Raw genomic sequence first — 25,615 nt, 5'->3', positions numbered from 1 at the left:
TCTTCCTACATTGTAAGGTTTTTTATTTTTCTTTAATTGCTCCCAAACATTAATGTGCAGACAAAAATTCCACTTGAACCCACAATATTTCCACTCCTATACTGGCATAGGCCTACTTATCAATGGCCTATGAGCTAATTCTTCCACCATGTTAAACGAAAAACTTTTTAACTTCCATGACTGAAGTATTTTAAGTAAGGTTTTTTTTTATGGAGCCAAAATAAAATGCCTGTTCCTGGGGTGTGCAGTCTAAACCGCCAGCAGCATAGCTAAGTAGAAAAACCAGCATGTCCGTCATCCCAGAGTTTTGCAAGTGTTTTTACACATCAGGTAGGGGGAAGGGGAAAGAAAGAGGTAGTCTGAAAGAGTTTACATTAGCTTTAGGCCAGGGGTGGGAGAAGGTGAAGCAGGGCCAGCTCAGGGACAGGCACAGTCGCATAAACAAATGTCCACTCCTGTAGATTAGCTGGAGGCAGCAGTCAGGAAAGCCCAAGTGTAAACAACGCACAGGGGCTCCTGGAATTAGATGGTGTCTGGCTAAAATAATCTGCGGAAATAGCCACCTGGAAATTAATCCGAAACCCAACAGGCAAAACAGGAATGTGAGCAGTCTTTTGTTAACTGGTCAACAACCATTAACAGACTAACAGTTTTGTCTCCTTTTCTCACTCTCCGACGCTGTAATTTAATTTAGAATATCTCAGCACTTTCTCCTCGTCAACAGTCATAGCAGAAGCGACTAACACCTCGTTTTACTTCCATTTTCCTGTGTTCCTCTTCATGTTTGCCAGATCTTTTGCCAAAGATTTTCCATTTATTTCTTGCTTGGCAGAAGTTAAGCTGCTACTAATTTTCGGAGGAGGTCACATGTGAACTAGATCCTGAGCTTTCCTGTTCAGAAGTAAGTTTTTCCAAAGACTGCCCCTATTGAGACTGCAGAAGTCAGCCTGTTTCCCCATCCCTCCCCACCCGCTATGGGTGGCATAATATTGTCTGGTGAATCCACTCTTTCACGTGAGCAGACTTGAAGAGGATTTCATGTTGAGTCTCTTAGCTACTAGGTTCACCCCCACAAGTCAAGTGAACAAGGATTAGCGGCAGACTCCATATAGATGGCAGAAAATCTTGTATTTTCCTTGTTCTAGCTTCCTGGTATTTAACAGCAGCAAACAACAAAATAAAATAACCATGAGACTAAAGATGCATACTCCGGATAATCCTTGCCACCCATTAACTCCGTGAATGGATATTCAGTGAGGGCTTGCCTCTTTGAATTGTTGAGATGCTAGCGATAGTTGTAAGCAAGGTAGATATGGCTTTCCCTGCATGAAGTGTCTCAGTGATGCCACTGAAAAGGCAAGAGCCTCCACTGCTGACAAAACCATTTCTGTCGACCTAATTTCATTAGCTATACTTAAAATAAGTGGATTAATTATCTAGCAGCTGTATTGTTTAGTCCCCTTGACCTCTTGTTATTTTCATATTGGGTAATCCTTTGTCAGCACCATTTTTTTCCCTACAAGAATGTCTGTTGATAAAAGCCTTATCTACGTGTGATGCTATTTCAGCTTCATTTTTTCCTTTTTAGACCTAGCCTTAGCATTTAAATTTTTGAAGGACATCACACAAGCTCAAACGGAGGAATAATCTATAAAACCACTGTCCTGTATTCTGCAAAAATCCTAATGTCATGAAAGTGTTCCAAATCAAAGGAAGATTAAAAGATATGACAATTAAATGCAATATGTGGTCCTGGACTTGGAGACAAATAGATAGGGAAATGCTACAATGGACATTATTAGGACAATTAAAGAAATTAGAGTATAGACTAGATAAAATTGGAATATGGACTATAACATATTTTATCAATATTAAATTTCCTATATTTGATATCTATACTGTAGTTATGTAAGAGAATAGTGTTTTTCTTAGGAAATACACACTAAATTTTTCAGGGGTAAGGAAACATTACCTGAGCAACTCAGTCTCAAGTGGTTCAAAAAGTATAAACCATAAGAGTGTGTGTGTGTGTGTGTGTGTGTGTGTGTGTGTGTGTGTGTGTGTAGGGAGGGAGGGAGAAACAGATAGAGAGAGATAAGGCAAATACAGCAAAATGTTAAATCTAAGTAAAAGGTGTATGGGAGTTCTTTGTTCTAGTCTTGCAACTTTTCTGTATGTTTAAAATTAATTCAAAATAAAAACAGGAAAAAACTACCTAACAATATGTATCAATTCACATTCCAACCATCTTTTCTAGAAGGCAATTTGTACATATGTGTCAAAATCCTTAAAAACGTGCACTGCCTTTAAGCCTGCAATTCTACTTTAGGCATTTTTTTGCAAGGAATCAATTGGAGGTGATAGTTATGTGTATGAAATCTTATCCTACAGTTATTTTGATAGTTAAAATTTTGTTTCATTTTTTAATAATTGTTTTATTTTTTAATTACAGTTGACATACAATATTATATTAGTTCCAGGTGTACCACAGCGTGATTAGACATTTATATAATTTACGAAGTGATCCTCCCGATAAGTCTAGTGCCCCTCTGATACCATACACAGTTATTACAATATTACTCACTATGTATTCCTTATGCTCTACCCTACATCCACATGATTATTTTGTAATTACCATTTGTACTTCTTAATCCCTTCCCCCTATTCACCCCCCCCATAGTTAAAATTTTGAAACATTAAATGTTCATGGTGTTGTTCTGACTAAAAATAGGATTCAATGCTACCATTAAAAAGCTTGCTGTAATGTATAATATTTATTGTCATAGAAAACACTGGCCAATATATTATTGTTAATGAAAAAGTAACAAAACAATATCTAAAATGTTTCTACCTTTGTTTAAAATATATACATATTTACAAAGAACAAAATCTTAGAAACACACATTTCCAAATTTTAACAATGGTTCCTTTTTATATGTTGGGATTACAGAGATATATGTGTCATTTTAAATTTGTACTTTTCTTTATTTTTCAAAAGCTCTGAATTCCACACATATTACTCTGGTAATAAGAAAAAAAAATGAGGGCCGGCCCGGTGGCTCAGGTGGTTGGAGCTCCATGCTCCTAACTCTGAAGGCTGCCAATTCGATTCCCACATGGGCCAGTGGGCTCTCAAACACAAGGATGCCAGTTTGATTCCTCAAGTCCCGCAAGGAATAGTGGACTGCGCCCCCTCAACTAGCAACAGCAACTGGACCTGGAGCTGGGATGCGCCCTCCACAACTAAGACTGGAAGGACAACAACTTGACTTGGAAAAAAGTCCTGGAAGTACACACTGCTCCCCACTAAAGTCCCTTCCCCAATAAAATCTTAAAAAACAAAAAATGAAATCTCCACGATACTCCATCATATGGGAGTTTGTACGGTGGTTTCATGTTTCACACAATTAAAGATGTAGGGTTAGGTTTAGGAAAAAAAATTAACGTTATTGGTCATTTCATGTAGTAATAGATGTTAGTAATAGATGTTCAACTCAGAATTTTATATCCAGTGAAAATATCCTTCAGGAAAAGAGTTGAAATAAAGACATAAAAGGAAAAAGGGAAACTAGGAGAATTTGTTGCAAAAAACCTGCTTTTAAAAATGGCAAAAGAAAGTTCAAACATAAGGGAAATAATATCAGACAGAGAAAACGAACATCAGAAAGTAGGGAAGAATAACAAAGTGTAAATACTTGGGTAAATAAAACAGTTTATTTTTTTCCTCTTGACTGCTTCAAAATATGTTTGATGGTTGAAAGCAAAAATTATCACATTGTCTAATTGAGTTTTCAAAGTAGGAGATGTAACATAAAAGACAGTTATAACATAAAGGAGGAAAGGTAAAGGAACCTAAATGGCTGTCCATTTGCAATGATAAAATATAGATTCTAAGCAAATTGTGAAAAGTCAAGTATGTACCGTGTTTCCCCGAAAATAAGACCTAGCCGGACAATCAGCTCTAATGCTTCTTTTGGAGCAAAAATTAATAGAAAACCTGGTCTTATTTTACTAGAAGACCCAGTGTAATGTAATATAATATAATATAATATAATATAATATAATATAATATAATATAATATAATATAATATAATATAATATATAATATAATATAATAGATACTCAGTCTTATATTACATATTAATTTTTGCTCCCAAAGACGCATGAGAGCTGATTGTCCGGCTAAGTCTTATTTTCAGGGAAACACGGTACACCAAAATTTCTGTCACAACCCCTATATAAAACTACACAAAGAGACAGCTAAAAATGCAAATAATAAATTAAAATGGAATACCAAAACTGTTCTCATTTCCCAAAAGATAGTAAGAAAGGGACAAGAGAGGAATGAAAAACAGAAAATAAATGGATAATAAATGGATAATAAAATGATAATAGGGGATTGAAATTTAAATATCACTAATCATATGCTTAGGCACACCAATTAAAAGATAGAGAATGTCAGAGTGAATTAAAAAACATGACTCAGTTATAACATATCTACTAGAAACTCATTTCAAATATAATGATATAGGTAGACTGAAATTTAAAGGGTGGGGGGGGAGAGGGGAAGTAAGCACTAATAAAAAGGAAGCCAGAGTAGGTAACTTAATGTCAAAAGTAGACTACAAAACAAAGAAAATTACCAGGGATAGAGTGGGTATATTAGTTATCTATTGCTGTGTAACAAATTACCCTGAAAACAAGTGAATTAAAACAACATACAGTTATTATTGTACAGTTTCTGTGGGTCAGAAATTTCAGCATACCTTTGCTAGGTTCTGTGCTTCAGGCTCTGTTACAAGGCTGTAATCAAAGGTCAGTCAGGGATGTGGTCTCACCTGAAGGCTTAACTAAAACAGGATCTGCTTCCAAGCTGACTCATGTTGTTCAAGGGATTCCATTGTTCCCAGGTTATTAGGTTGAGGGCCTCCATTCCTCAATGGCTGCTTACCAGAGGCCCTCCTCCCTTCCCTGCCATGTGGGCCTCTCCATAGGGTTGCTCACAATATGACATTATCAGAGTAAGCACACAAGAAGAACTAGAAAAAGAGTGTAGGAACAAAAAGTCACAATATTTTATAAACACTGATAAACTTCTAGCAAGATGGAGAAAGAAAAGAGAACATACAAATTACCAACATCAGAAATGAAAGGGGACTATCACTAACTACATAGTGGAGGTTTGCACACTATTTCCAACATTTCAAAAAGTGTGATGGAGTAGATGAAAGAGCATGAGCTTTGGAGTTGACAGATATGGGTGAAAACCCTGATGCTTTCAGTTATGTTATCTGTAAAATGGGGTTTGTAATATTTCACCTCAAACATTTAATGAGGACTAAATGACACTGAAGTACGTAAAGAGTCTGGCACATAGACTGTGCCCAACAAATGATACATTTCTATTCATCCCCTCCTATCAGGAATGACATTTACCAATAATAAAGATAAACAAGGGGAATATGTTTGGTTTTTTATTACCAATTATGTAAACTCATTATGAGATAATTTTTATATTTAAAGGTTTCCAATACCATCTTACCATGCTTATCGAAAGCTCAATTTATATCTATTTGGCTAGCTATCTCTTTCTATATATATCTATGATGAAAATCAAATGGGAAACCAAATTTAATACACTTTTGATAATTTTGTTTGAGAATTTACAGTTTCAAATCTAGTGCCCATGAGGGAAGCCCTATTGGTAACCATAGGATTAATGTGTCCAGTAATAGGAGGTCTGACAATTAAGTTCACAAATTTGTTGCACCGATGTTGCTAACCTTTTTTGATATCAGAAGGAGTATTCATTATGAATTTGTACCAACTGGACAGTTAATCAAGTTTACTGTTTAGAAGTGCTGAAAAGGCTACATGAAAAAGTTAGACAACCTCAATTTTTCACCAATCCATGGCTTTTGCATCACGACAATGCACCAGCTCACACGGCACTGTCTGTGAGGGAGTTTTTAGCCAGTAAACAAATAACTGTATTGGAACACCCCCCCCCCACACACTCAACTGATCTGGCCCCCAATCATTTCTTTCTTTTCCTGAAGATAAATATTGAAAGGAAGACATTTTGATGACATTTAGGACATCAAGGGTAATACGATGACAGCTCTAATGGCCATTCCAGAAAAAGAGTTCCAAAATTGCTTTGAAGGGTGGACTAGGTGCTAGCGTCGGTGCATAGCTTCCCTTGGAAGGTGACTATAGTGATATTCAACAATGAGGTATGTAGCACTTTTTCTAGGATGAGTTCGCAAACTTGATGGTCAGACCTCGTATGTATGTAATTTTACGAAGCCCACACTAGACAGCAGATTTTAGACAGGATTTTCTGGGTTGCAAATTAGTTAGGGTTTTTCTGCAATCCTGGAGCCTAGCCAGTTGATACAGAGAGTGGAACCATCCTCCTGCTTTCCTCTTTTTGGGTGATAGTTGAGATATTTGGGAACCTTGTTGCCACGGGGCCAAATTAGAAAAGCCATGTATCTGTGAAGTTTCTGTGGGAAGAAAAGGAATGAACAAATACCATTCACTGAAACCCAAACAGCCAGATCCATTTCTGTAAGATTTTTACTTTAAAAAAAAAAAAAGCTACATGCTGTATTTTATCATTACAATTTGGTGAAGAGGAGTAGACATGAGTTGGGAATCTAAATGAAAAGTAGATATGAGTTGGGAATCTTCTGAGCCATTTTGATGATTGATTTCAACATATTTTTTTTAACGCAACAGTCTTTTTTGTTTCATCTATTTTTTCTTTCCTTCTTTTATTTTAATCATGTCTTAAACAAATATTTAATAAGAACATACTGTGTATAAAGAACTGTGTAAATGGGGTTGGGTGAGGGAGTTGATGTAGGGAAGTAGAGTGGAAGTAGAGAGTGGATCATGAATTCTAAGCAACCCCTCTCCTTAAGGATCCTATAGTCTTACAGGGAAAACATAATAAAACTAAAGAAATACCTTGTTACAGGTAGAAAGTAAGACATGCCTATGAAGTGTCATCAGATGTAAAGGAGAGGATTATCTCATTCTGGGATGAATAGTGGAAAGGGAAGAAAATACTTATTTCTTAAAAAGGCAATTATTGACATATATGGAGGACAGGTATTGAGCTAGATGGTTTAGATGCATGATTTAATTCAAATCACTTTTACCCTGTTAGATATTTATTACAATGCCTGTATTTCACAGGCGGTAACTTAGTCTTGGGGAAGATAAGTAACCTGGGCAAGTTTCGAGATAGTAAGCAACAAATCCAAGCTTAAATCCAGATCTGGTTGCCTCTAAAGATTGCATGTGGAAGAGGGAGCGTCTGTTACTGTTTTTATTTTTGTAAATGAATAATTGCCTTTTTAAGAAATACATATTTTATGTGTGTTCACTGAAGGCTAGAAGAATTGGAATAGATTGGAAGGCAGGAAATAGGCAGTCAGGAACAGCGTCAACACAGACATTGAGGCTGGGGGGAGATATGGTGGTGGGGATCCAGGCTGGGACTGGAATGGGGCGACCTGTAGACAGATACTAAGTTCTTAGACCTAAAAACGCCTTTAGAAAGAGAGGAAAGTCACATGCACAGCATAGGGAATATTGTCAATAACATCATATTAACTACGTACAGTGACAGATTGTTACTAGACTTATCCTGGTGACCACTTCATAAGCTATATAAATGTCTAATCACTATGTTATACACCTGAAACTAATATAATATTGTATGTTAACTATAATTGAAAAACAAATAAAAATGTAATTTAAACAGGAGGAAAGAAAGACATCATTTAAATCTGCACAGGGGCCAAACCTGTATCAATACATCTGCAGGAGATTATTTCTGGGATTTCTCCCTTTGACCTAGTGCCCTGCTTCTGCTGAGCCTCTGGGTTTCCCTGATGGCTCTGCATTATACTCCATCTACCGAACCCACAGAAGTGAATATACCAATTACTCAGGATACTGGCGGTAACGCCTATTATTTCCTTTCAATAAATAGTTTTTAAGCCCCTACCATAAGCCTGCCCCAGGCTATAATAGCCAACATGAGTCAAATGGAGGCCCTGCCTCAAAATTATGTCTTAGGCCTCCCTCGAATTCCTTGTCAAATTATGAGCTCCTTCGGTGTTCCTTTGTATTTCCTTGTCGTAGAGCAGAGTGGTTAAGGGAATAGATTTGATGACAGACAGAACTGGGTTCAAGTCCAAGTTCTAATCCTTGTGAATTGTATCAACTTGATCACACAGAGATTTTATGGGCCTGTTTCCTTCTCTGTAACATAGGGATCATGATAATTGTGGCTTGTGAATATAGATGACTTAATATAGGACCAGGAAAATTTGAGTGCTTTAGCACAGTGCCTGCCTCCTAATAAGAGCTCAATAAATGGTAGCCAGCAACTGGAGGATGGAGGACATAGAGAAGAGTGAAAACGCTAGCCTTGTCCTTGTAGTCTGAAAAACTCAGTTTTATACAGCAACGTTGGACTAATCACAATCTCCATGAGCTTTGGGGTGGCCCGTAACTATGTGAGCCACAGCCTCAGGCTGCCCTTCTGATACCACCGGGATCACCCCTCCCCTCCCATGCCTGGGATATGTTCAGTGCTCTCTTCAGTGCGATTTCTGACTACTGCCCAATCCCAAAGACCTTGAATTTCTGCACCCCTCAAATGATATTCTTCCATGTCAACACAGAAGAGTGTTGATGGTCAAAAGAGGACCATGCGTTCTGAAGGAGGAAGTTGTCAGGAAGTAATTGGTGAGAAAACTGTTTCATTAACTGGCTTCTACAGAGAGTGAAAGAAATCCGGCCAAACTGAAGTCCCATCTTAAGTGCAAATGGAAATTGTGACGCTTCAGGGTGTTGGCTCCTGCTCCCTCTTCTTGGATGACAGCCTAACATCCACAGCGTTTAGGCAGAGGGAAGAGTCTGCAGGGTAGGAGAACTTTGCAGTCAGAAACTAGTGCTTCAAAAGAACTGCTTCTCACCACAATAGGCCATGAGCAAGGGGCCATTTCATTGCTTCTATGATCTTGTCATCTACCATTTTTCCCCTCTCTCACTCTGCCCTAACCTGCAGGATAAGCTATTCTTGAGTCTGCAATTCAGGGCAATGTGTTTCTTTCCAAGTTTCATCAATGGACTCAAGATCAAAGTATTCAGTTATGGCCCATGTTCATGTTCCTTGTACTTGTTATAAATTGGTCTGATGCCTTCCTAATTAACTCGAACTGAATTCTATAAACATATTTAGATGAGCCATCATAAAGAAATCATTCTCAAACCTTTCTAAGAGATACCTTTTCAAATTATTAAAATAATGATATTTTGTTTTTAAATTTAGTATCGAAGAGGTATTATGATGTTAACATTCACATGGTAAAATATTAAAACTATAAAATGATGTACATGGACAATATCCAGTCTTGTTGTCTCTTCTGAACTCCAGTCTTGTTACCTGTACCCAGTTCCCACTCCAACTTCACCAATGAACTCCCTCACCTCTAGAGCACGTCCCATCCTCTGATATGTGGGTAACACGAGGAGCTCTTTGGGAGTTGTCATTTCACATCCATGATCATCATCATTATCCATAAGTGTCCAAATCTAGTAAGCTTAGCTGTGCAGCACAGACAAGAAGTGCAATCCAAGAGGGCACACATGGTACCCGTAGGAACAACGAGCTAACAATTACTGGGGCATGCCAAGCAGGACGTACATTCATCAAGCAGTACCGGTTAACAGGGTCCCCGGTGTGGCCTTCTACTGTGGGGCCTCCCACCCTCGGTTCTCAGTCCACACCATTCAGTTCAGACCTTGGCTTCAGAGGGAACTGCCTAAGGCAGTTAGTTCCAAACAGTTTTGTCTCTAACAATCGGTTCAACTGCTTTCTAAGTATGGAGGCCATCTGTAGGTGTTCTGCAGGAAAGACCCGTGTTGGGGGTCACCCCCTGCCATCTCAGGGTCAGTGCTGGTCAGGTGTTAGCCTAGCTCCGCAACCAGTTTGAATTCAAAGTGCTCACAGGTTGAAAAGGCACACAGTGAGTTTTCCTTTAGAAAGAGGGCAAGGCTTCCAGGAACAGTCCTGAAAAACAGAGATTACTAATGGTCTCCCCCTGCCCTGCCTTCAGGAGCTGGGGTTTTGTTTTTTCCTCTGTCATTACAAAATCAGTTGTGTCTTATTCAGTAATCACAATATTTTTCAATCATCACCTACTCTCATCTAGACCTTTCATATAGAAGGGTTGTATGCAAGAGGCATAAAAGCATGTGTTTTTTTACAAAGATTTTATTGGGGAAGGGAAACAGGACTTCATTGGGGAACAGTGTGTACTTCCAGGGCTTTTTCCAAGTCAAGTTGTTGTCCTTTCAATCTTAGTTGTGGAGGGCGCAGCTCAGCTCCAGGTCCAGTTGCCGTTGTTAGTTGCAGGGGGCAGAGCCCACCATCCCTTGCGGGAGTTGAGGAATTGAACTGGCAACCTTGTGGTTGAGAGCCCACTGGCCCATGTGGGAATCGAATTGGCAGCCTTCGGTGTTAGGAGCACGGCGCTCCAACCACCTGAGCCACCGGGCCGGCTCCCGAGGCATAAAGCATTTTCACAGAAAAACATTTTTCTACAATTTAATCAGAAAGACACATTACATTCAGAATTCGTCAGAATTAAATCTTGAATTAAAAAAATTTTTTTAATGAGTTTACATAACCTTCCATCCCTTTTGTCCTGATCATTTATCCAGAGAGCAGCCTAGAAAAGATTAATCCCTCTCTGAGGACAGCTGCGTTTAATAATCAGACCGCCTTACTAAGATGAGTGTACCAGGAGAAAGGTGAGGAAGTCAAGTCAGGCAACACCGTTGTTGCCAACTGCAACTAATCTGGAAAGCCAGACACAAGTCAACAGCAGTGAGTCGACTCTGAGACAGGGCCCAGAGTCGGGCCTGTCAGTAATGGCTGGAGGGTCACACTCCCTGGGATGTGCCCTTTTCTGTGGGCATTTGTTGGTGACTCAGATGGTCCAACCAGCATCCATGTTTCCACAACTTGGCCTTAATCGGCAACTGTCCCAGAGTCCGAGTTTTGTTTTTTGAGTAAAACAACTTCATCAGTTTTTACCCTGGCACAGCTAGTGTTGAGGCTGAAATAACCCAGAGAGTTAGCTTGCTGCCAATACCAGAAAGTACCAGGTTTCAGCTTAAAGTCAGGTCTAGGCAACTAAAGATCAGGATTGCAAAAAGTCCAGCAGCAGCAAAGCCCAAATGCTGCAAGGCCAGACAGCCAAGTTCCAAGTCCAACTGACAAGCAAGGCTTTGTTAAACTTTTTTTTATCTTGTCCGTTTTAAAGTTCAAATAGACACACTCAAAAATATGCACATCTGATTTGGAAAATCATCAGCCTTAATGGGTCAGACATCTGATTTTACAAAAGCTCATTAGCACCTAAAATCCTCTTTGTAAAATTCTAATAGAGTATTTCCATCTGGTTTCATGGTTTCATGGTTTCCTTTTTACCAGAGGTTCCTTAATCAGAAAGACACATCATATTCAAAATTGGCAAAAAGTATAACCAATATCATCAATTACAGAGATTTATTTTATTTTTACATTAAAAATATGAATTTCAGCCCACCTACCAGTGGCAAAAAACAATTATTTGTGTGTCCCACTAAAACTTTTCCTTTTCAGCTTTCCCTAATTAGGATGATCCATCTAGTATTTATAAAAGTTACAAGCATATAACATTTTACATCAATTTTTATCCTACATCCAGAAGCAATAGTCACAAAACACAGAGCTTTTAACCCCACTGCCCTCCTACCGCCGTTTAAATGGAAATTTATTCAATCCTTCACCAATAAATCGAACATTTACTAGGTTAACAGTACAGCTACCAAGGAAGATTCTCTGCTGGATGTAGGAGGGTGGGGTAGGGCTACTGCAGTAGTGATGGCAGCCAGGCTGAAGAAATGGCTACAGGGGTTTTCCCCACTTTTTCCTTTGGTTTGCTTTGCTCCAGTCCTGGGAACTGATCTAACATTCTTTGCTTCCACTTGGAGGAAAGGGCAATACAAACTTTTAATATTTTTGGCCCCATTCAAGCTCACTTTGGGGCTCTTTCTCCTCCCACCAGGAGGACAGAACAAAATACAAAAAGGCATCACAAGGCTGCACTCCTCCCATCCCCTCACTTTAGCTGGTACAGCCCCAAACAGCCAGGAGATGCAGCAAGCCAACTCTCTGGGAGTTGGAACTATTAATATCATTTTCAAATTCCATACGTAACTTCTACCTCTTATAAAGACTGCTGCTTCATACCAGGGATGACGCCATAGCCAGCCAAACACGAAAGTTTTGTCACCCCTTGCTTTCATCCTTACTTTTCCCAAGCAATGCTTTTGCCATATTTTAGTGAGTCCGAGTTGGGCTGGCAAATCCGAGTCTGACACAACCTAATGTTGGGTTGGCAAGTAATACTTCTGAGATCAACTCAAGACCACCACCACCACAAAATTTGATGATTCACTATCACAGACAACATTCAGCATATAGTCCTCACAACTAAGATTTATCAGAGTTAAAAAATACAAAACAAAGTCAGCAAATACAAAAAGGCACATGGGGAAAAGTCTGGAAGAAATCAGACACAAGCTTCCAAAAGTCCTCTCCTAGTAGAGTCACACAGGACACAAGCTGTGTCAACATATGTGAAATGCTGTCTTCTAGGCAAGCTCATTAGAGACTCACTGTCCAAGGTTTTTATTTGGGGCTGGTTATGGAAGTGCCCTCTGCCTAACACATACCAAACTTCTAGACTCCCAGGAGGAAAGCTGGTATCCAGCATTAATCACATTGGCTGTACAAACTGTTTAGGTAAAATGAGTCATTCTTATTAGTTCTGTGCATGGTGGGAAGTCTCCCCAAATTGCAGTTCCCAGATACCATCCAAAGGCCAAGCTTGTAAATAGAACTTCCTAAGGCTAAGCAGGCTCAGACCTGCTATGTTAACTCTTCCCTGTACAACTGCACTGGCCTTTAATTTAGCTGCTACATCCATGAACCAGCCTCAGGCATCCTGGGGAACCTCAGTGTACCCAGGCTCTCAAGAAGCCTAAGGTGATGACACAGACCCTGCATCTGAGATAGCCACATTTCCGTGGTGACTACGCGTATGTAGCTATGAGATTCCATTAATGCCCGCTTTGATAGGTTGCGTGATAGCCCCCAGATACTTCCAGGTCCTAATCCCTATAACCTGTGAATGTTACTCGATGCGATAAAGAGGGATCTAAAGATGTGATTAAGTTAAGGATCTTGAAGTGAGGAGATTACCCTGGATTATCTATGTGGGCCTTAAATGTAATCATAAGTGTCTTCAGAAGAAAGAGACCAGAGGGAGATTTGGCTATAGGAGATGTAATGATGAAAGCAAGAGGTTGGATTGATGTGAGGAAATAGTCATGAGCCAAGGAATGAGGAGACCCTCCAGAAACCGGAAAAGGCAAGGAAACAGACTCTCCCTTAGAGCCTCTGGAAGGAGTACAGCCCGACCAACACCTTGATTTCAGTCTACTAAAACCCATTTTGGACTTCTGGCTTTCAGAACTGTAAGACAATACATTTGTGTTGTTTTAAGCCACTAAGTTTGTTCTAATTTGCTACAGCACCAATAAGAAAGTAATACACCCAGGTTATTGCTTTCCTAAATATACCATTTCCATTTAATAATGCAAGCTTGCTAAGCAATACCCACTTTGTTGGCATTTTCATTTTTGACCCATGCCAAAATGGGCATGTCAGAATATAACATCATGTGCTGTCGCTTAGTTAGCTGATCAGCGTCCAGCACTCAAGAACAAGCCAATACTTGCCCCACAAATGGAGTATACCAGGCAGTGGTGTCAGGCAACTGCTGTGTCTGAAACCCAGAGGCTCCAGTCTATGTAACTGTCCATCACTGACACTTGCAGCTTAAACGGCTCATTAGAACTAAGTGGTCCAAACAGGAGGACTGTCTGTATAGCTTCTTGGATAGTTGCCTTACACACCTTCTTTCTACCGGCTCCTTAATCAGTACAGTGATCTCTTCATCCTCTCTCTTCCCTTCACCTGGCTTCCTCTACTGCTCTACTGGCAGCATATAACTGGGCTGAAAGATACAGATGGGCTCCTAGTTGTGTACTCATCCCAAGAGCACTGCTTTATTGGTGGCATTTCCCCACTGGGAATATTCCTTACAATCAAGAGAAGTATTACAAATATGCATCTGTTCTCACAATATATTCAGAAGTATCAGTTACAACTGCTTGGGTATGTGAAATACTTACCAAATAAAACATAATACAGGCAAGTTTCAAGGGCCACAATGGTATGGCCTCTTTTACCGTGGATAAGCAGGTGAACTTTTGGCAGGAGTTACAAGTCTGGCAGTACATAGGCACTCTGTAAGAAAAAGTCCTTTACCTAGTAAGAGGTTTCAGTGTGGTAAAACCACCCACCAAACTTTACTTGATAAGAAGGCCCTGAATTTTGTCAGGGTTTATTAATCATACCTGCTAGCAAGCATCTGATAACATTACAACTTTTGATTTGTCAACCAACAGACATTATTTACACAGTGAAAATGCTGGATGTCAAAAGAATTTTCTCTAACTTCATAATACAAGAAAGTAATATATCTTTTAAATTATACATTTTCACAGTGGTACACTGAATTGGCTCAGAGCCCTAGCTCATTAGCTTTTTTCTCTTTCCTGTAAGTCTGGCCCAAAGTCTATCAACTGAATTCAGACAGTGTTTAGAGAAACACAGACCAAGGAGTTAAATACAGGCACTTCAGGAGTTACAACAGCTGCCCAGACACCATGTCACCTTTTCAGGGAGTTCAGGACAGGACAGAGGAGGTTAGTTAGAGCAGAGCGCAAGTTTCTTTTCTTAAAGTAGTAGAGGTCGGGGTAAGAGGGAGGGAGAGATGGGGGGGAGGTGGGGGGGGGGGGTCATAGCAGGAGCAGCTCCACACCAGTAAGCACTGGTTTGCACTTTCTTTCAGATTTAAGTGGCTATATGCTCAGTTTCAACAAATAAACAACTGAGGCACAATTCAGAAAGCTGACTGTGAACTTACCTCTATAAGCCTCCAAATATTCACTAACAGGAAGTATACACTCTCAGATCCCGGGGAGTCTTCTCATATCACTTAACCCACACACTCTATTAACAGGTATGACAGTGGGAGGAGCCTTACTCCCGCCTCCTGTCTATCACTTAGGCACGAGCAGCCACCACCCGATCCCTGGGAGTCTTACCCTAGCCTTTAACCTGGCCCACGTGGCTCTGTCTTTCTTCCAAAAAGACTTCCTAACCCTACCAGCTCCAGGTTGGATGCAATACTTGTCAAGTAAGGCTGACAGAGTAACAAAGGGTACATGATGTAAATAAAACATCACTATCTTTTATATTACAATTTTGATTTTCCCCATGTCTTCCCTTGATGATTCAGAATAGAGTGGCTTTTTCTCCGTTCTTTTTTTTTTTAAAATCTCTTTAGAGACTTTTAAAAAATTTTCTCTTATTTTTTTTTATTTTAATTTTTTATTTTATTATTATTATTTTTAAAGATTTTATTGGGGGAGGGGAACAGGACTTTATTGGGGAACAGTGTGTACTTCCAGGACTTTTTTCCAAGTCAAGTTGTTGTCCTTTCAATCTTAGTTGTGGAGGGTGCTGTTCAGCTTCAAGTTGTTGTCCTTTCAGTCTTAGTTGTGGAGGGTGCAGCTCAGCTCCAGGTCCAGTTGCCGTTGCTAGTTGCAGGGGGCGCAGCCCACCGTCTCTTGCAGGAGTCGAACCGGCAAACTTGTGGTTGAGAGGACATGCTCCAACCAACTGAGCCATCCAGGAGCTCAGCAGCAGCTCAGCAGCAGCTCAGCTCAAGGTGCCATGTTCAATCTTAGTTGCAGGGGGCAGAGCCCACCATCCCTTGAGGGACTCGAGGAATTGAACTGGCAAACTTGTGGTTGAGAGCCCACTGGCCCATGTGGGAATCCAACCAGCAGCCTTCAGAGTTAGGAGCATGGAGCTCTAACCGCCTGAGCCACCAGGCCAGCCCAGAACTGCTGCTACTTTGACTGTAAACTTCCATGTGTTCTTCTAAGTGATTTCTAAGTGATGATATATTAAGCCATATACTTAAAGGAACCCAATGATTCTAACTGGGGAAATTTAGGATTTTTTTTATCAAGCCCTTTAAAATACCTGTACAAAAATAACCCCATGAGTGAATGAGTCTGTTTGGTGAATCATGAAAACTTCTGAAATGTGTACTTTTTAATGTAAGAATGAAAGAGCCCTGTTTTTTAAATTTAAGTATAATTTAATAATAGTACTATTGAGCATTCTTTTATTTGCTCTCTTATAGGATGGCTCTTCATGTATCTAGATAAGGCAAAATTCTAAACTAATCACGTACAATTGGTGATGGATATCCATCTTTCTGCCACAGGTATCTCTTTAATTTTTGGACCTAGCACCTGTTCTTTATTCCTTCCCAGCTCAGTATCTGTGCCTATTGTACTTTGCTCCCCTCAAGCCCCTCACTCTTGGATCATCCACGCCTCTTGCCGTCTAGAATCACCTCTCAGGGATTCCATTGACATTCATTCCTTTCTGCCAGCTCTTGCTTGCCATGCATTCCCATCCCACTGCAACATACCAACTGGTATCTGTTTTTCCCAAACCTTACGCATGTACTACATCTTGAAAAGGTCTCCAATCTTGGAGATGTAGAAGAAGGTCCAAATGATCTCCCTCCCAAGGCTGCCAGTTATTGGTAAATGCCAACTGGAAGCTCAGCTGGGGCAGGTTGGCCAAAGGTCTCTGTTCTCCTCCATATGAGCTTATTTGGGCTTCTCTGCAGCAGCAACTGACTTCCAAGCAGAAAGGTTCAGAGGAGAGGCTTTGAGGTGGTCTTCAATTGTAGCTAATGCCAAACCTATTCTTTTGATATAAAGATCACATGAATCATTTGGTTCAGACGTGCATGATGCCAGGGCAGCTCAAAGAGAAAAATACGGTTTCATAAAATTGCTAAACCTAAACACCAAAGGAAAATTCATACCTGATTTTGAAACGCGTGTTTTAACAAAGCAGTCTGAGAAAAGAATGCCAACAAACCTCCACCTGGTAAAGAAGGTCGATTAGTTCTTCTGGCCTTAAGATGGGTTAGTAATCAAGGACCATGAGGAAAGGACAATCTGAGCTGGAGCACTAAAATGTCTAAAAAAGATGGGGTCAGTTTAATGTACATAGTCTTAAAGGCCAAAGGGGTGATCCGTTTTTACAGGTAGAAAACATGTAATACCTTTAGCCTGAGAGATAGCCTACCAGAAAGGAGAGGTGGAAAAAGGTGCATCGGTTTCCACAAATCAGGAAACAGTCCCGAACGACCAGTTGGTGGTGAAGGTCCTCCTGGCGGTGGGATATTTTGGCTTGTGGACACCATAGAAAGTATTGGCCTCAGGATCTAAAAATGGAAAAGCTGGCCGCAGGGTCTGGGGACTATCCTGCGGGAACTGAGGCTGGTGATTTCAGAAAAAAAAGTCCACGAGGGGTGAGTGACAGGGCTGGTTCTGGCACCGACTGACATCCGCAGGCACCCACGCTCCGCTGGGCGGGGACGCCAGCTCAGGTCTTCCAGAGAGCTGCGAGACTGCGAATCGAAAACCCCGCAGGGCCAGGGCCCTCAGGGTCCACAGCTCGTTCAACGTGACAGCGGGTATGTCGCAGACAACGCGAATATGAGAGAAACTGCCCTAATCCCAGTGGTTTCAGCACCTTTTGGCTGTCTGGTCCGACACTCCACCAGCAAGCACTGGACGCTGGGAAAGGGCTGTTACTTAGGTTTGTGTCCCGATCTTGGAGGCGAAGGTAGCGGGACAAAGGGGGGCCAGTAATAATGGTGTCATTTCAGAGATTTTCCCATGTAGGTGGTAGATCGAGTGCGTACGCGCAGAAAGACCTCGATGCCAACGATCGCGATTGCTCCTTAGGACCTCACGTGACCCCCTGGGTTCAAGGTGCCTGTGACCCGGGAAAGCAAGCACCGGTAGGCCGGGCCCCAGCGAGTCACATGGGTCGACTGCCGGTACCGCCGAACTTCTTCCCCGCCCTCTCCGCGCAGCACCTAATGTAAAAGTAAAGCCACAGCCTTTAAGCTTCCTGCTCTTCTGGGGCGGATTGACCCAGTCCTCACAGCGGGGAGCGATATGGGCAGTCAGGAGAAACTGGTGCCATCACCCGCGGGATTCCATTACGGAGGGGCCTGCGGGTGTCAGCGCGCCCCACTTGGTGATGGCTTCACACGCCCGCGCACGGGGCTTTCCGGAGTAGCGACGTCAGGCGCCGCCTCAGAGCTGGCCTGGATCCGAGGGGTCTCGTCGTGCAGCGGGTCTCCCTCAAGCTCGCGCCTCTAGCCTCTGCTAAGTGGGGAGGTCCGGGTGGGCTTAAGTATCCTTGTTTGGACCCCTTACAAGGGGACACTGAAGCAGTGACTGATGTAAGCTTCAGGGAGAACAAGTGCGGTGTTTTGGGGGCACCTGTGTGCAGCATGTTCCGACGCGCAAGTGTAAACCTTCAGACGGGGGACCTGAACAGAAACTTTCTCAGGAACGCGTGGACTGAGCCCATTTGGGGCTGAAATTAAGAAAATTGGATGAACACTGAAGGGAGAACGCTTTCGTCTCCGCCGTGGCTGAGCTGATTCAGAACAAGCTACAGGGAAAAGCGGAGAAATATCAACAGCTACAGAAGGAACTGAGTAAATCCATATCAGGGTGGCAGAAGCTTGAAGCACAACTAACAGAAAATAATATCGTGAAGGAGGAACTGGCCCTGCTGGACGGGTCCAACGTGGTCTTTAAACTTCTGGGTCCCGTGCTGGTCAAACAGGAGCTGGGGGAGGCTCGAGCCACAGTGGGGAAGAGGCTGGACTATACGACAGCTGAAATTAAGCGATATGAATCCCAGCTCCGGGACCTGGAGCAGCAGTCAGAGCAACAGAGGGAGACCCTTGCCCAGCTGCAGCAGGAGTTCCAGCGGGCCCAGGCAGCAAAGGCAGGGGCTCCTGGGAAAGCCTGACCCCGTGGTGGGGGGAGAGGAGGGGAGGGGAGGGACCAAGGTAACTCTAGGGTCTATATTATAGCCAATAAAATGTGAAAACACCAAAAAAAAAAAGAAAATTGGAAGTGCGGATGCACACTGGTTCCATTCACTGGACCAAACTCAGGTTGTTGCAGCCCCCGTTTTTTGCACTTAAAACATCAGACCTTCAAGGTGTCAAATTCAGGTCTTTTCGTACTGCCAGAGGCCTGTGGCACACTGTGCAAACATTCAGGAAAGGCAAAACGATTTTTCTTAACTGCCTGAAAGTGTCTCAACTGCCAGCCCCCTTGAGCCTTTCTTCTATAGTACTCCCAACTAAGAAAAATTAGCCCAATCTTTATGCTAGTCAATGGATTTAGGCAGAGTTTAATGGCTGTTTCCTGTTTCAGGTTATATTGTACTCTGATTTCAATACTACAAAACTCTAATTGCAGCTTATAGAACCTCTGTGGTCTCTAGTCCCAGATGTTCTCTTGGTTTCCAAGGGGCACAATGAAGATAAAGGGAACATGATATGTATTCATGGTTGTAAGGTAAAAAAGTTTCCACACTCACAAAACTTTTAGATTTGCCCTACACTACCACACAATTGGGCGTATGCCTAACAGGGTGTACAATATCAGGCTTCTAACTCTACGTAGGAGGTAAGGTGATATGAGTGATTACAATAAGAGCAATGATGCTGGCCTGGATACATTTTCTATAATTACGGTCTCAGTGACTCATCTCCCGTTCTCCCTCAAAGCCATTTCACTAGATTTTTCCCTCCATCAATCCGTAAGATCACTTTCTTCTCCCTGACATGCTTTTTTTACTCGACTTCCAGGACACCTGTTCTCTTGGTTTTCTCCCACTTCACTTGCTGCTGCTTAGTCTTTTTTTTTTTTTTTGCTGATTCTATTAATAACTAATATGCACCTGTTCAGGTTTTCTGTTGATGGACTGATGTTGGGAGGAGTAATAAAATTAAGACACAATTCATAAACTTTTTCATTCCATAATTATTTTTCTTGCCCCCACTTAAGCAAAATTATTATACTAATTATGTTGTTATAATTAAAATTTTTCATATTTAGGTTCTATTAACAGTAATAATCTAAATCAGGGATCAGCAAACTATATCCATCGGCCAAATCTGGTCTACCAACTATTTTTGTAAATAAAATTTCACTGCAATACAGCCATGCCCATTCATTTGTGTGTTGTTTGTGGCTGTTTTTGAGCTAGAGACTGAGCAGAGTTAAGTAGCTGTGCTAGAGACTGGCCCACAAAGTTTAAAATATTTACTTTCTAGCTCTTGACAGAAAAAGTTTGCCAATCTCTGACCTAAATGACAAAAAATATAAAGTGTAACTGTATTCCAATTGTATAGATTTTAATATATTTTCCTCAACAAATGTAAATTAAATTACTGTATAAAATTTTAAAATTAAAATTATTTTCACAGTTTACGAAAGTTATTTTTCTTCTGAGGTTTTCAGAATTATCTTCCAAAAACGGGAAGGCAAAATACGTTACAATTATAAAGGATATAAAGATTTTAAGTCAAGGGGGCCAGCCCGGTGGCTCAGGCGGTTAGAGCTCCGTGCTCCTAACTCCGAAGGCTGCCGGTTTGATCCCCACATGGGCCAGTGGGCTCTCAACCACAAGGTTGCCAGTTCAATTCCTCGACTCCCGCAAGGGATGGTGGGCTGTGCCCCCTGCAACTAGCAACGGCAACTAGCAACGGCAACTAGCAACGGCAACTAGCAACGGCAACTAGCAACGGCAACGGCAACTGGACCTGGAGCTGAGCTGTGCCGTCTACAACTAAGACTGAAAGAACAACAACTTGAAGCTGAACAGAACCCTCCACAACTAAGATTGAAAGGACAACAACTTGACTTGGAGAAAAGTCCTGGAAGTGCACACTGTTCCCCCAATAAAGTCCTGTTCCCCTTCCCCAATAAAATCTTTAAAAAAAAAAAAAGATTTTAAGTCAAAATTATTTAAAGTTGAACAACCTTTATTTTTGGAAAATGTAATTAAGTCTCACTAAATATTGTTATAAAAATAAAGCAATGTCACCAGTCAGCATCATATTTCATGTGTATTATTAGGTCTTGACACACATATTAGGACTTAAAAGATAATATGAATTGTTTAAGGTTCCTAATTGTTTCTCAGCCACAGCTGTTGCAAATACTATGCTAAGCTAACTCATGAGTAATTCTGGAACCACTTATTGAGATATGAAGAGAAGAAACTGATGCTCCACACTATTAGGCAATGACAACTGTTACCGTGTTTCCCCGAAAATAAGACCTAACCAGACAATCAGCTCTAATGCATCTTTTGGAGCAAAAATTAATATAAGACCTGGTCTCATTTTACTATAAGACCTGGTCTCATTTTACTATAAGACCTGGTCTCATTTTACTATAAGACCTGGTCTCATTTTACTATAAGACCTGGTCTCATTTTACTATAAGACCTGGTCTTATTTTACTATAAGACCGGAATGTGATATGATGTGATGTGATGTGATGTGATGTGATGTGATGTGATGTGATGTGATGTGATGTGATGTAATGTGGATGCGATGTGATACCGGGTCTTAAATTAATTTTTGCACCAAAAGACGCATTAGAGCTGATTGTCCAGCTAGGTCTTATTTTCAGGGAAACAGGGTATGTAAGAATCCCATGTATTGCATGCTATCTGACAAGATATGGCAAAATAATTTATGTTCTCCTACTGAGGTGCTTCCTCGACTTAAAACCTCTCTAGTCTCTGAAGCAGTATCCATCTCTGATGCTGGCCATGCACAACTGAGGAGCCTTCACAGCATTTGGACATAGTTGCATTTTCTTTTGAGGACAAGGGATGTGCTGAGGTATTTATTTCCCTGGGGCCTGAGGGTAGCAGAATATATAATACCACTCCAAAATATGCCACTTTGACATCAGGATTATTTTGAGCTGAAGGCAATAGAGAAGCAGCAGATATAAAAGAAGCTTTCTGCCTTACCCTTATTTGCCTAAAAGCCAGACATAAATTCATATACATGTTCCCCCTCTTCTCTCTACCAAGGACAGAATTATTAGAGACAACTCTAGATTCTTATCAACCTAGAGATGACACCAGAAGAATCTCCATCATAAATTTTACTAACTGGCCCTTATTTTCCATTAGTTCCCCCACACGTTTGTCTTCCCACAATTTGCTGCCCTAGAAACAAAGTTCTTTACTTTGTCTTGTCACTTCTATAAAAATCTGTTGGTCTTTTGTTAAGATGCTATATAAGCCAAGTTCTAACCACCCTTTGAGTTACTCATCTCTGAGTCCTCCCATGTGGATACACAATACACGTTAATAAACCTCTATTTATTTCTCTCTTGTTAGTCTGTCTTTTGTCAGTACAGGGCCTAGGCCAGAGAACCTAAGATGGATGGAAGGAAAAGAAAATTTTTCCCTCCCCTACAAGACTTAGCAGGTTAGTATGTTTGTGATATGTGGGGGCCACTACATTGCAGAGCCCGCTTGCCCAGATCTGAGAGTAAATACTGCCTTGTGGCATACCTATGATAAACCCTAAGTACAGGCCTTCCAGTGGACCACGTATAAATGAAACCATGGTAAAAATATGACCGCTGGAAAAATCAATGCCCAAATAAACCTCAGCAACTCTCTTATGCTGCTGTTAATTTAAAACCACCTTCTACTTGCGACAACATGGATGGACCTAGAGGGTATTATGCTTAATAAAATAAGAAAGACAAATACCGTATGATCTCACTTATATGTGGAATCTAAAGAACAAATCAAACAAACAAACAAACAAACAAAACGGAAACAGACTTATAGATAACAGAGAACTGATGATTGCCATATGGGAGGGAGGTTGGGGGGTGCTGGATGGAAAAGTTGAAGGGATTAAGAAGTGCAAATTCGTTGTTACAAAATAGTCATGGGGATGTAAAGTAAAGCATAGGGAAAATGTCAATAATATTGTATAACGTGTAGCGCCAGGTGGGTCCTAGATTAATAGAGGTGATCAGTTGATAAATTACATAAATGTCTGACCACTATGCTGTACACCTGAAACTAATATAAAGTAACATTGAATGTCAGTTGTAATTGAAAAATTGAAAATTTAAAAAAAATAAGGAAAACAAAAATCCTGTTGACTATAAAAGTAATTTAATATGGCATCAGTGTTTAAATGCATTTTTCCTGCCACTGCTATTTAAGTTCCATTTTATTAAAAAGTTGCTTTAAAAAAATAAAAGCAGCCTGTATTGACTCACAAGCCTCCAGATTTCCTTCTTCTGGGATTGCCAGGAACTATTTGATGGCAGGAATCACCTCCAAATTCCCCTCTATATATGACTAATTACTTGATGCATTATCACCCGAAACCTGTTATGTATCCTTCAGGAGGGCACACATAGGAAGGAAGCATTTGGAGTATCCACCTACCTGCCAAAAGATCTGTGCTCCAGTAAGGCCATCTCTTCATGTGAAATTAACCTAAGACTGCTCCCCAGGTGTGTTTTAATGAATTTAACTCCTTTACTGCCCCAAATCTAACTTTTAAGTAATTGGAAATATATAAAAATAGGGTAATTTCACACTATTCAAAGGAAACCTAAATTAAAGGCCAAGGAGTATGGAATTCGTTTGCATTTGAAATAAAGAATCTTAGTCCAGCAGGAGGCACTGAATAAATACTAAAATGTAAATATGTGTAACTGAAAGCAGCTCTGTTTTGACACGCAGTCTCTGTTTTACAGACACAATAATTACCCCCCTAAAAAGAGCTTGGAATGCTACAAACATATTATAGCTTGTTAAGTTAAAAATAAATGTGTGTGTGTTTGTTTAAGGTATCAAGAACAACTGCTAATTTGCCGATCACTTAAGATACATATATACAGATACACTTTCAAAAGTGACACCATGAAACTTCAATTCATAAAAATGTATGAAATGTGAAGAATTCGTTTCTGAATATTTTGTCTGAATGTATTTGTGGAATATTAGCCAGAAAGATAACTTGACCATGTGAATGACTGTGTCTGAGGCTGAATATAAATGATTCATTAATGATTCATTATGATTCATTAATAATCTCTAAAATATTTATTCCAAACTAGGGAATTTAGTGTTAAATACTTATCAAATTTCAAAAGGTGATTAAATACATTATACAATGAACCTAGGAAATTTAATACGTTCCTTTAATTTAAAAAACTAATTGTGTATGTTTTTTCTCTATTGTGACGAATATACTTTGTATACAAATTGGGATTTGGTGGGCATAGCGTATTTGAGTGATTCCATGCAAGAATCTGGATTCCTGAGATAATACGGAATAATTAAGGGTTTAAGGAAATGTAATGTAAAACATGGGGTTTCAGTTGAAATGTATTACAATTGAAGCATAACTAAAAAAACCTCATATATTTTATGAATTCATTCTAGCAAAACTCAAGAATACAACTACCCTAGTATTTTTAATTTTTGATTTTTAATATTTTGGTTCAGGTCTCAAGAGTACAACTTGTTTTAAGGAAATGGTCCTGCAGACTAATGTGGGAGTTTGGAGGTTCCTTTTAATGCAGTGCTTTCCAAACAAAGGTGGTTAGACTTTCTAACAGTTTATGAAAGCAGTAAAGGGGGTTTGTAAGCCTTTCCCTGAAATTCAAAGAGTATACATGGACTTGAGGCATGACAGATGTGGGTTCTTTAGCCAACTTGCTCTGACATAAAGTCAATGGCTTCATCTCAATTTCTCATCTGTAAGATGGTGTTAGAGGAATACTTAACTCAAATTTTGTCAGTTATACCCCAATAAACCTGAGGTGGGGTAACAGTACATAACTCAAAGGATTGTTGTAAGGCTTAAATGAGCTACTGTTTGTACAGTCCAGCATACTGATGCACAACAAATGCTTCACTCCTTGCCCTCTATCTGATAAAAACTACAGATAACATTTGCTAAAAATAGGGCTGGAGATGGCAACCTGAGTATTCTTTTTTAAATTGCTATTACATCAGTTGAGTATGGTATTTCTTTTAGAAATATTAATCTGCTGATCCTAAATCCTGTTTTGTAAGTATTATACGTCTGTGATTAAAAGAAACAAAATACGTAACTCTTTTCTAAAATTGTATTTCTTTTGGTAACCAAATTGTCTTAAAATCTGATGCTAACAATAAAACGTCAATGAAAATGGTCCTTGAGATAGAGAACCACAGGATTAGCATGTCAGGACATATTCTCAGAAACGAACACTAGGTGGCAGATTTCTGATAAGATTCGGTCAAAGACCCCTTTTTTCCACCCTCTTCCTGACAAAAATCCAAGCCACGACTTTCCCGAAGTGGAATCTTTCTTACCCAGGGGATCCTACTTTCCAAGGGACTCTCCCACCTGCCTCCACCAGGACAGCAGTGACTGACCTAAA

The 25,615-nt window shown here is 40.4% G+C and overlaps 1 protein-coding gene and 1 pseudogene across 1 annotated transcript in view; one reads left to right on the top strand and one right to left on the bottom strand.

The window, feature by feature from the left end:
* Positions 1–25,615, bottom strand: part of KDM4C (lysine demethylase 4C) — a 383,956-nt gene that overhangs the window by 355,563 nt on the left and 2,778 nt on the right. Inside the window, exon 2 of the mRNA XM_088793095.1 lies at positions 25,548–25,610. The gene's annotated coding sequence lies outside the window, so the exon portion shown is untranslated. The remainder of the gene's footprint in view (positions 1–25,547; positions 25,611–25,615) is intronic.
* Positions 18,269–20,609, top strand: LOC141571233 (prefoldin subunit 6 pseudogene; annotated as a pseudogene).

The sequence above is a fragment of the Rhinolophus sinicus genome, chromosome 16 (assembly GCF_057876585.1).
Source record: "Rhinolophus sinicus isolate RSI-liver-muscle chromosome 16, RSI-T2T, whole genome shotgun sequence".
NCBI classification, from domain to species: domain Eukaryota; kingdom Metazoa; phylum Chordata; class Mammalia; order Chiroptera; family Rhinolophidae; genus Rhinolophus; species Rhinolophus sinicus.
Note: the sequence above shows the minus strand (reverse complement) of the source record. Positions and strands in the feature narration are given on the sequence as shown.